Source organism: Delphinus delphis, chromosome 3 (genome assembly GCF_949987515.2).
Source record: "Delphinus delphis chromosome 3, mDelDel1.2, whole genome shotgun sequence".
Taxonomy (NCBI): Eukaryota; Metazoa; Chordata; class Mammalia; order Artiodactyla; family Delphinidae; genus Delphinus; species Delphinus delphis.
Genome location: NC_082685.1, coordinates 171,805,628 through 171,816,320, shown reverse-complemented (window position 1 = coordinate 171,816,320; position 10,693 = coordinate 171,805,628).

Sequence of the window (10,693 nt, the reverse complement as noted above, 5' to 3'; positions counted from 1 at the left end):
CACACAGGACATGCAGACAACATGCCTATGCACTCACCCCACCCACACATGTGAACACACCACACACAGGAACACCACACATGTCGAGTACACACGTGCCACCCTTCTAAAGGAGACCCAGTGGGTCCCTCATCAAAGGTTGGCCCTGCCCTGTGGGGTGACCGTGTCCCCAGAAGTCCCTGTGGGGCGGTCCTGAGCGTGCATCTGACCCTGGGCTCTGCACCTGGCGCTCCTAACGGTCCCTGAGAGAAGCCGACCTGCCCATCCCCAGCTCTGCTTGTGAGCCCACGCTTCACGACAAGGCTTTGCCAGCAGGGTCATCCCTCGGTCTGCAGGCCACGAGGACCAGAGTCACTCGTGTCAGCCCTTGTCCACTGCTGGAAAGGGCGGGGTTAGCAAGGCCACCTTCCTTATTAACAAGGGGGCTCTGGGGCCTTGCAGCGCCTTCTCTGAGCCTGGAAGCTTGGAGTGTGGCCCAGGGCACTTGCTCCCAAGCCGGCTCCCACCTATAAATAACAGCGGTGGCAGGTCCGCTGTCAGCACCGCTGATGGACGTTCCCTTACCCGCCATTACGGCCTGTGACTGTGGGAAAATTAATTTAAGTGGTAGTTAATTTCTAATGAATTCCACTCAAGCGGTTAATATGTTCCCTCGGTGTTATGGTAACCTTCACGGATCACTGCACTATGTAAATAAATTCTACTTTACACTGGTTTATTAGAAAAGAGAGTGAGGCTGGGGAGTCTGGCTAAATCTTGTCTGCAAATGCACACGATGAACTTCCACAAGAAATTTAAAAGGGGAGGAAATAGAAGCCCATCAAGAGTTTTCTCCGGTGCTGAACGACCCCCGATGACTAAATTACCCGTCGCCATGCTCTGGGTGAATATCTCCAAATCCGCTTTGTTCCTGTGTTCCAAGGAGGAAGAGGAGAATTTTTGCCTTAAATCCCGTGTGGATTCCTTAACAAACCTGAAAGAATGTCCTCTCTGAAACCTCTGCCTGAGGCCCAGGCCGGCCCGGAGCAAGCCTGGACAGAGGGAGGAAAAAGCTTGGCGGGCAAGTGTGCACAGGGGGCATGTGCAGAGCAGGGCTTGGGGGCTTCCGCACCCCCGAGTGGATGAAGATGGACCCACCGGCTGCCCTTGCAGCGGCCCGTCTGTGTGCAGAGGCGGCAAGAGGCTTGGAGCAGAATCGATGGGAAGCGGCCTGCAAGCAGCACCCAGGGGCCTACGGAGTTTACGTGGATGACCCAGGGTCAGCTGTCTGTGCTTCTAGCTCAGGCAGCCCTAACAACACCCCAGACGGGTGGCTTAAACAACAGGCGTTTATTTCTCACAGTCCTGGAGGCTGGCCGTCTGAGACCAAGGTGCCAGTGGACTCAGTCTCTGGAGGGAGCTCTTCCCAGACTCGCAGAGGCCGCCCTCCCACTGTGTCCTCACATGGCAGAGAGGGAGCTCTCTGGGTCTCCGCAGATCAGGGCAGTAATCGCATGGAACCAGGGCCCCACCCTTATCACCTCATCTAAACCTAATCACCCAGAGCCCCACCTCCAATGCAGCCACACTAGGGCCAGGGCTTCCGGGTGGGGTTTGGGGGCCACAGGTATTTGGCCCGGCAGTGTTGTGCCTACGGTGACGATGTCCACGCTCTTCGCTCTCGCGCGGTTCACGCCTCTGGGGCAGTTTCCTCAGCTCGTTGGGGTCTCCCCTGCAGTGGCTGTCAGATGCAGCTGTGGCAGGGTCACCTCAAAGCCCCTTCATCTCACACAGGCTCCTGGCTGGAGAGATTGACACCTGGGCTCCTCGCCTATCTCCCCATAAATGGCCTGTCCACCTGGTGGCCCTGGGGTCGCTGAACTTCCTGCATGGCCGCTGAAGGCTCCCAGGGCAAGTGCCCGAGAGAAGCCTGCCGAAGCCGGGTCGCCCTCTGCGAGCTCGGGAGACGCTCTGGCCGAAAGCACGTGTGGCTGCACCCTGACCTTGGGCCTCCCGGACGTGCAGAAATAAATGGGTACTGTCCACAAGCCACGCCACCTGTGCTTCTCTGTTACAGCAGCTCGAATGGACTGGACGGGGCTCTCCAGACACAGAACAGACAGCATGTGTTTTAAGGAATTGGCCCTTGAGACTCGGGGGCCGGCTCGTGGGAACCTGAGGGAAGATGTGACGTCGCCGCTGAGCGTGACACCTGCAGTCTGGGGACTCAGGCAGGGCGTCAGTGTCCCAAGCTTGGGCCGAATTCCTCCTTCTCAGCAGAAGCTGTCTTTGCTCCTAAGGCCTTCCCCCGAATGGCTGAGGCCCGCCCACGTCAGGAGGGGCATCCGTGGAACCCAGAGGCCGTGGTTTACGCGCTCATCACGTCCGCAGGGGCCTGCGCTTCCGCGTCTGGACTAGTGTCTGCCCACAGCTGGGCTCCTTGCCCGGCCGCCCTGATGTGCCGACTGTCTTAGCGGCCGCTGTGCTGGGCCGTCAGGCAGTCGCCATGGGCACCGGCTGCTGCTGCAGAGCCGGCTGAGGGTCTCCCCAGAGAGCGGCCTGGTCACGACCCCGACTCAGAAGCCCTCCTAGTCCCCCAGGGGCCACAGAATGCAAGTGGGACCCCTGCCAAGAAGCTCCTTGGAGCCCCGGGCCCCGCCCAGCTACCCGCACCCAGCGTCCCTCTTGCGGGGGCCGCAGGGTAAGCCCTAGCCTCTCCCAGCCACCAGGCACCTGTCCCCTCGTCCCCTCAGCACAGGCTGCTCTGTGCGACACCTCGGTCACCGAGGGCCATTTCGGGAACGGGCGGGACAAACGTCTCCCCATCCACACAACCAGACCACCCTTCCCCCCATGAACACGCTCCGGCTCATGTCACGCTGATGTCAGGCTTCCCTCTCTCACTGCCCCGTCGAAAGCCCCCTGAAGCCCAGATCAGAAACTGCTCCCGCTTTTTCTGCTCTGCGCTGACCTCGACAGCATCCCACCCCCCGGGTGACACTACAGGCGTCCAGGCTGCAGCCTGACACGCGGGGATGCCCCAGGCGGGTGTCTGGACACCCCACTGACAGGTGCCCTGCGTCCACGACACCCACGCGGCTCGCTTCCAACCGCTCCACGTTCCCTGTCAGCCCACAGAGTCTATTCCCACGTGGGAACCCAGCAAAGACTTTGGTCTCTGCCGTGACCCAAGATGCGGGCTTAGGGCATTGACGGGAACGCCTTCCCCATGGCCGGGCAGCTGGAAGCTTTCCCCTTTCACAAAGACCCCGGGAGCCAGCAGCCCACCCTGCTGTCCCCCGAGGCCCCCTGCTCTCCTGGGCCTCCCCACTGGCCACACGCCAGCCACGAGTGTCCCGCGTTCTCTCCGCAGGAAGGTCAGGTCCAGGCCCGGGCAGCGCGCCCCTCGGACGTCTGGGCACCTCCGTGTGGCCCTGCTTCCCGGGCTCCGCGGCCCGGCTTCAGGCTCCCGTGCAGGCGACTGACTGTGCCCGGCAGCCTCCCGGGAGGCTGGCTCTCTCGCCAGCCCAGTGCCCGATTTGACTGGGAAGGAGGTGGCTCTGGTTGTCCCAGCCGGGCACACAGCCTCCCTGCGCACTGGGCTTGGCCGGGGCCGCACCTCACAGACGCGGGCGCTGGGAGCTCTCTGCGGTGGATGTTGCTGGGACCTGAGAAAACACTGCAGGGGGAGCCCTGTCCACTTAATTTCTCCCAGATGCCATTCACTCACTGTCAAGTGGCAGTAACGTAGGTAACACACCGGGCAAACCACAGGCACTTGCTAAACCGCAGCTGTAACACAGGGAGTGACAACAGTGCTGTCGACAGCAGTGCCTGTCCTGCACCCATTCCCAGACAATTTCCTCAAACTCTCGCTCTGCAGGGTCGCAAACACTTCTCCCCGCAAAACCAAGACAAAGCCCCAGCAGCGCGCACACCTTGCTCCAGGCAGGGCTGCGGGTGCCTCTGGTCCTGACCCCGTGGCTCTGGGACCACAACGTGGGCGTGTCCTGACATCACTAAGCGACCCCAGAGTGGAAGGAAAAAGCACAAGACGGGGTCAGAAGCTCGAAACAGCCGTGTGTCGTCTACCAGGACTTAAGTCAGAGGAACAAGGGCGTAAGATCAGCTCCTCCAAAATCAGAACCCACGTTCCTGGCAGGTGTCTCCGCGTAGAACAGGTGGGCATCCACATCCCGTGGGCGGCCTTCCCGCCTCTCCCAGGGCCTGTTTGCAGCGAGTGCCTCCCGGTAGGCCGGGGGTAGGCAGCCACACCACTTAAACCAGACATTCTGTGGATGCACTTCAGGAACTTTCTGTGGCCGCAGAGGAGATGGGAGCGTTTCTTAGCCATCGTCATCACTGAGGATGCAGTGAGCGGAGCGTGGGGGCCGGGCCATTCTCTGGGTCCCATGACGAAGTGGCTGTGCTCTGTCCCGGTCTCCCCACGTCTGTTCAACCTGAGGGCCGTGGTTTCAGGCAGGGAACTCGGCTCCGGGGTCTCCTAAGCGTCACGTCACCGTCCACTCTGGATTTCCAGATGAGATGGATCTCGATGCTGGTGGTAAAGAAAAGCCAGCCAGGCCCCGGCCAGGGAGGGAACCTCGGCCGCTGCCTGGTGTGAGCCGGGTGCCTCCAGGCAGTGGCTCCTTTTGGGGTCACACTAGGCCCCTGGGGGGAGGCTGGGCTTGGCCTTCACCTTCTGACCCCAAGAGCAGCCCCTGCTCCCCCAGGGAGGCCCCAGACGACGTGGCCAGGGAACCTGGTGCACAGCCATGGCTGCCACGTGGAGGGCAAACCATCCCCCATCCCCAGGACGTGGGTCCTCACAGGCCAGCATCAGCCTGCGGACTCGAGACCAGCACGGTCCCCTCACCTGACCCACCGAAGCTTCTGGCAAACCCACAGCTTGGACTTCCCGGTTCCCGGGGAGGCAGGGGGGTCCTGGGGGCAAAATTGAAGGAGGCATTTCATCGTTTTCTGGGCCAAGGGGTGTGCCTGGGGTCTCATGCCTCCTTCAGGCTGGCCAGCTGTTTCCTGTGTTAAAACCACACACACACCAAACTGTATTAGCTAGCGGAGTCATTAACCAAACTCCCATCCAAAGGAGACTGTGCCCCTAGTGCCCCTACCTCTTCCCCGACTCTCTAGCTTTCCAATGGCCTCCCCATCCCTGTCCTGGAAGAGCTGCGTCCCCGCCCTGGTGCCAGGGCTGTATCACCTCGTGCAGACCCCCAAGAACATTGGACGGAGCCCCACGCACTCAAGTGCAGAGCCTCTGGGCAGACACAAGCAGGGAGACGGGTCATGCCCCGGGAGCGTGAACGCTGAGGGTGCAACCCGCCGGCCTGGGACGGAGGGAGGGAGGCATGCGCGGCCCAGCCTGGAGACAGAGCCGCATCTGGAAGTCCCGCAGGGCCCGGAGGAGCTGCTGACTGGGGACGGGCGGGCTTCCTGGGTTTGCTCCTCACGGAAGCAGGGGTCTGACCAGAGGTGGAGGGACCGGGCCCTTCCCCACAGGGGCAGGTGCCAGGCGCCCGAGTGTGCGGTGCCGGGCAGCACCCACTCGACCCTGGGGCTCGTCTGCAAAGGCTCAGCTCCGTGGGCATCAGGTGCTCCCGGTGGCTGGAGGAGGGTCAGGAAGCGGTGAGCGAGGGCGGGATGTGGAGGGTGGAGGCAGCCCGGGTCAGGTGGCTGAAGTCCCCAGCCACGGGGGCTGGGGTGCTGCTGTGTGCCAGCCGGGCACTGATGGCGTCCGGGGCACACACGGGCCCCACCTAGGGTAGGCGGCAGGGCGGCAGCTCTCCGACCTCACGGGCAGCACCTGCCACCGTGGGCTCAGGTTCGTTTCTGGCACCTGGAATGGAATTCATTTACAGAAAAATTAGATTTACTATTGAGAATATGCAAGAAACTGCAGAAATGTGTGGTAACAGGCGAAGGTCCCCGTCCCCAAACGGTCCAAGACTGTGGCCGGGCAGGAAGAGCAAAGCCACACGAGCTCCCCTAGTGGCTCCCTGGGGACACCCCCACCCCCACCCCGGCCTGTGCCACCCTAGCAGGACCGTCCACCTGGTGGCCTGGCCGGACGGCTGACCTGCAGGTCAGACTGTGACTGCACTCATGGGAACAGGGAGAACCCTGAGGACCCAGAGGTCTTTCCTGAGATGGCCACAGGCAGACGACGGCCACAGGCAGATGACAGCGGGAGGTGCGGGCCGTCCAGGGGACCGGGGGTGCGGTCAGGCCGGAGGAGATGGCGGCAAGGACGGGATCCCGGGGCAGGACCCGTCTCAGACTTCAGATGTCGCGGGACCCGATGGCCGGTGAGCGGGTGTCTCAGGCCAGTGGGTCCTCGGGTGACCCGAGACTCACCCTGGCTTACCTGCGGTGGGGAGACCGGCTCAGAGGCAGGTGTCGTCACAAGTTCTCCCTGTCTCTCTCTCATGGGCGGTTCAGAGATTCCACTTGTTAAGCGAGCGTCCCCTCGGGCAGCAGAGATCTTATTTTCCTGGGGTTGTCTCCGCCGCGTCCTGACGCCGGTGTGTGTTTGGACTGATGTTCTGCAGCTCACGGTGCGGATGTCACTCCGGGAGCACAGCTCTCCGCGCCTGGCCTCCTCCCCGCGACCCCAAAGTCCCCGCCTTCGCCCTTGGCCACCGGCTCACGGCCACTCAAACCATCTTTGCGAGTAAAAATGCCTCTCACATGGGCTTCCCTGGTGGCGCAGTGGTTGGGAGTCCTCCTGCTGATGCAGGGGACACGGGTTCGTGCCCCGGTCCGGGAAGATCCCACATGCCGCGGAGCGGCTGGGCCTGTGAGCCATGGCCGCTGAGCCTGCGCTCTGCAACGGGAGAGGCCACAACAGTGAGAGGCCCGCGGACCCCACCCCACCCCCAAAAAATGCCTCTCACAGGATCTACTGAACTTGGGGGCAGCCTGAGGAGCGGACGGCTGGTCACACATGCTTCCCCTCCTGACGCTGGGGGCCATCACCCTGTCGCCCCTGCCTGGTCCCGCGCCTCCCCCCGCGCTTGCGGGCTGGTCCTGGATTCTCCATACTGACCCCTCCTCCCCAGCCCGGCCTGGGGCCTGGGTAGAGCCCTGCTGTCTCTCAGCTGGGCGACCGCAGGACCTCTCGGGCCACCTCAGCTCCCTCCGGTCCAGCCCCCGCCAGGAGTTGCAGTCGCCATCCGCCCCAAGCACACACGGGACCGGCCCCTCCCCGCGCCAGCCCCAGCTCTGCCCCTGGCCTCCAGCCACTCTCCCTGCCTCATGGGGATTCTTCTCCCCTTTGGGGGTCCCTGCGCTGTCTCCCACCCTCTGTTACTCTCTACCTGGAACCTCCCCCCACGCCCAGCTGGCAGGGTCTCCCCAGCCGCTAATGCAGTTGAGGGGGGCTCCAGCCCCGCCCGAGGGGGGAGGGGACGCTGATCCAGGGCTGCGGGTGGGGTCGTGTTAACTCCTTCCGACTCTTAGGCCCCAGCTCACGGGAGAGCTCCCCGCAGTAACTTGAGAAAAGAACAGGTTAGAGTCCTCGTGGAGAACAGAGGCATCAGGAGAACTGTGGCCGAAAATAAAATAACTTACGTGTGCAGATACAGAAGAATTCCGGAGACCAAGTTCAGGCGCTGCAGCAGGGAGAGGGACAGGCAGAGCTGAGGGTGAGGGAGGAGCGGGGAGGCGGAGAACAGATCCAGTCTCCCGGAGGTCCTGATCCCCTCATTTCAGAGCTGCGCAAATCTGGAACTTAAAAAAGGTCTTTTTTTTCTTAAATGAGCAGATGTTTCCAGTAGCTGAGACTTGGGAGAAAGAAAATGACGCTCGGCCACCCTCCCTTCCCTGGTTTATAAGGACGTCTCCAGGCTGGGGTCGTGCCATCAGCATCGGGCAGTGACGACAGGGTCTGATTTCTCAGTGGAGCTAAACCAGAGCTCAAATGGGGAAAAGAGAAAAAGAAAGAGCCTGTTTGGGCAGGGAGAATAGCACCCCCGCACACAGTCAGTAACTTCACCAAACAGTAAAGCCAACAGCAAAATCTGCACTTCACAATAGTGAAGGATCCCCTCAAATTCTGAAAGCACCGGAAACGAAAAGCCAAATCAAACCCTTCCGATGAAAAGTATTAGAACATCAGACTAAGAATTATTACTGGAATCCTACGAGCTGCAATTCCTAATCAGCAAGTTTCACTGAAAGTTCCTGGAGAGGGATGAAGCCTTTCTTCACGGAGGGTCCCATGGCTCGGGGACGCATGGAAGGTGCTCGATGAAGATGTGTTGTGAGCGACTGCGAGCTGGGCATCTGTTTCCTTTTGCTCCTTCTGTGTGAGCAGCAGAGCCCCGTACACAGCCGAAAGCAGTATTTCTCCTCCTCCTTTGCATCTAGGGGCAGCCTTTGGCAAGCAGGCACAATGTCCTGGGTGAATTGGGGAGAGCTGCTTAAAAGGATGAGAGGGACAAGGACAAGGGGCAGCTGGTGTTCGCTTTGTGCTCCATCCCTTCCCTGTCTGACTGCCTGGAATGTTGGACATAATAGCTGGAGCTCCAGCCACCAGCTTGTGCCATGAGGTTGCCATTAGACAGGAAATCAAGCACCAAGAAGTACGGGCGACGAGAGGACAGACAGAGACAGGGAAACTCAAACATGGAGAGCTGTCATAACAGCCCATAGTGCCTTCTGATGGCCTTCCTCAATGTGTGTGTGGGCAAAATACTGTGTATTGTTTTTAAACCACTGCTCTTTCCAGCCCCTGTCTCTTGCAGTGGACATAATATACAGCTGATTGCATATTGTCAGGTGATCAGGCAGGACTACTTCAGTGAATGAATCCATACACTTACCAAGTGTCTAGCACAGTACGTGAAGCAACATAAATGGATAAATAAATGATGAGTCACAAAGCCTGATTCACTTACAAGGTAAGACTCCTTGATATCTCCAACAACAAGCTAGGTAATTAAGCCGATCAAAGTTATAAGTGAGAAACTGTGGCTTCGTTTTAGAATAGGTGATTACATGTTATTAACCACTGAAAGAATTGTTGCACCTTTAGAGAGAAACCTTAGGAGAAAGCCACACTCTGGACTTCCTGAAAGACGGCAGATGAACTGCTAGGATTTCTGCACAGTAATTCATATTGTGTTTAGTATAGTATCATCACTATGTAAGGAGAGACATGCATCACTTTCTGAGGAGAAGACAATGAATCTTTCATGATGCCAGCCAGACGAGGAATCTGTCTGAGCCCCTACGTGGGAGCTGCTCGGCTGGGTCCCGGAGGCACGCCAGGGCTGGCTTGTGAACAGCTCTGTTTCTGAGTAAGTACCTCATGGCCACAGTCAATCTCTCATGCAATGCAAAACAGCTCTCTTTGTTCTGTAAATTTCTCATTTTTTTTTTCTGTGCTTTTTAAAACAGGAAAATGACAAGTAGGAACCCGGAGAAAAAAACAGCTGAGCTCTCACTGTAAATCACAACCACCGATGACAAAATAGGACTAAATGCCTTGTAAATCAAAAAAGGAAAAGAAAAAAATGGATACAGATGCAGAAAATTGCCCTAAATCAAAAATAACACTTACAATATTCTATGTCAGCTTGTTGAAGAAATCACCTGGGGACAGAAGGAGGATGCCCCGTGGTTGCTGACATGAGCCACTGCCCAGATGTCCTCAAGTTTAGGATGCTGCCCAGACGGGGCAGGCACGGGAGTCACAGGGATCTGCTTGTAGATTCTCAGGACTTAACCAAAGGATGATTGTGTTTGCATCCAGGGAGAGAACCCTGGTCTGGGGTTCGAGACAAAGACCAGCAGTGCATCCTCGGGCATCTTCTGCATGCTGGACAATTTGAATACATCATCTATTAACAGTAATTTAAATGAAAATTGTTTTTTAAAGTATTTGATACCACTTGTAGTAGATCAAACAGCACCGCCCCCAAGGTTATATATGTCTCCTCAAAACCTGAGAAGGGGACCTTATTGGAAATAGGGTCTTTGCACGTGTGATTAAGTTAAGGATGTTGAGACGAGACCGTCCTGGATTAGGGTGGGAGGACGCATTTCTCTCGCTTGAAGCCACCAAGCCTGATTAATTTGCTACAGCAGCTCCGGGGAAATAACACGCCTGCTTTATCCCCCCTAAATCGCCGTGGCCGCTAGTGAAGAAAATCACTTGAAAAACAATGAATGAAATAAGTTAATGTCTTGTTTACTTTCCATCTTAAATTTGTGCCCATTTGGGAACAAGGGAGGGCGCTTTGTAAAGCTGGTCGGCACACAGGCACAGGAATAAAATGCGATTTGATTCCTGCGCTCCCGGCCACTGCGGAGAACAGCCACAGAGAGCTGCTGTATCAGAGGAGGGCTTCTACTCTTAAAACACAGTCCCCATGTCTTTTTCTCATTCTTCCTGGAGAATAACTTATTTTATCACGATGAGGAAACTGACCCGATGAGCTCTTAAGGCTCTACGTTTTAAGTTCAGGGAAAAACCATCTCGCTTCAAGATTTAAATTTTGCAACTGACACCAAAAGTCAAACACAGGAAGGAAGGATGGGTTCCTCCTTCTCCTTGGGAGGACTGGAGGACGATTTCAGAGCTGCGCACCTGTTGTGTGATTTGGTTCAAAAATACGTACGTGTTTAGTCGGGCAGAGAGACAAGCGCGTACGGGGGGAGGCAGAAACCATGGCAGTTCCTCTAACCTTTG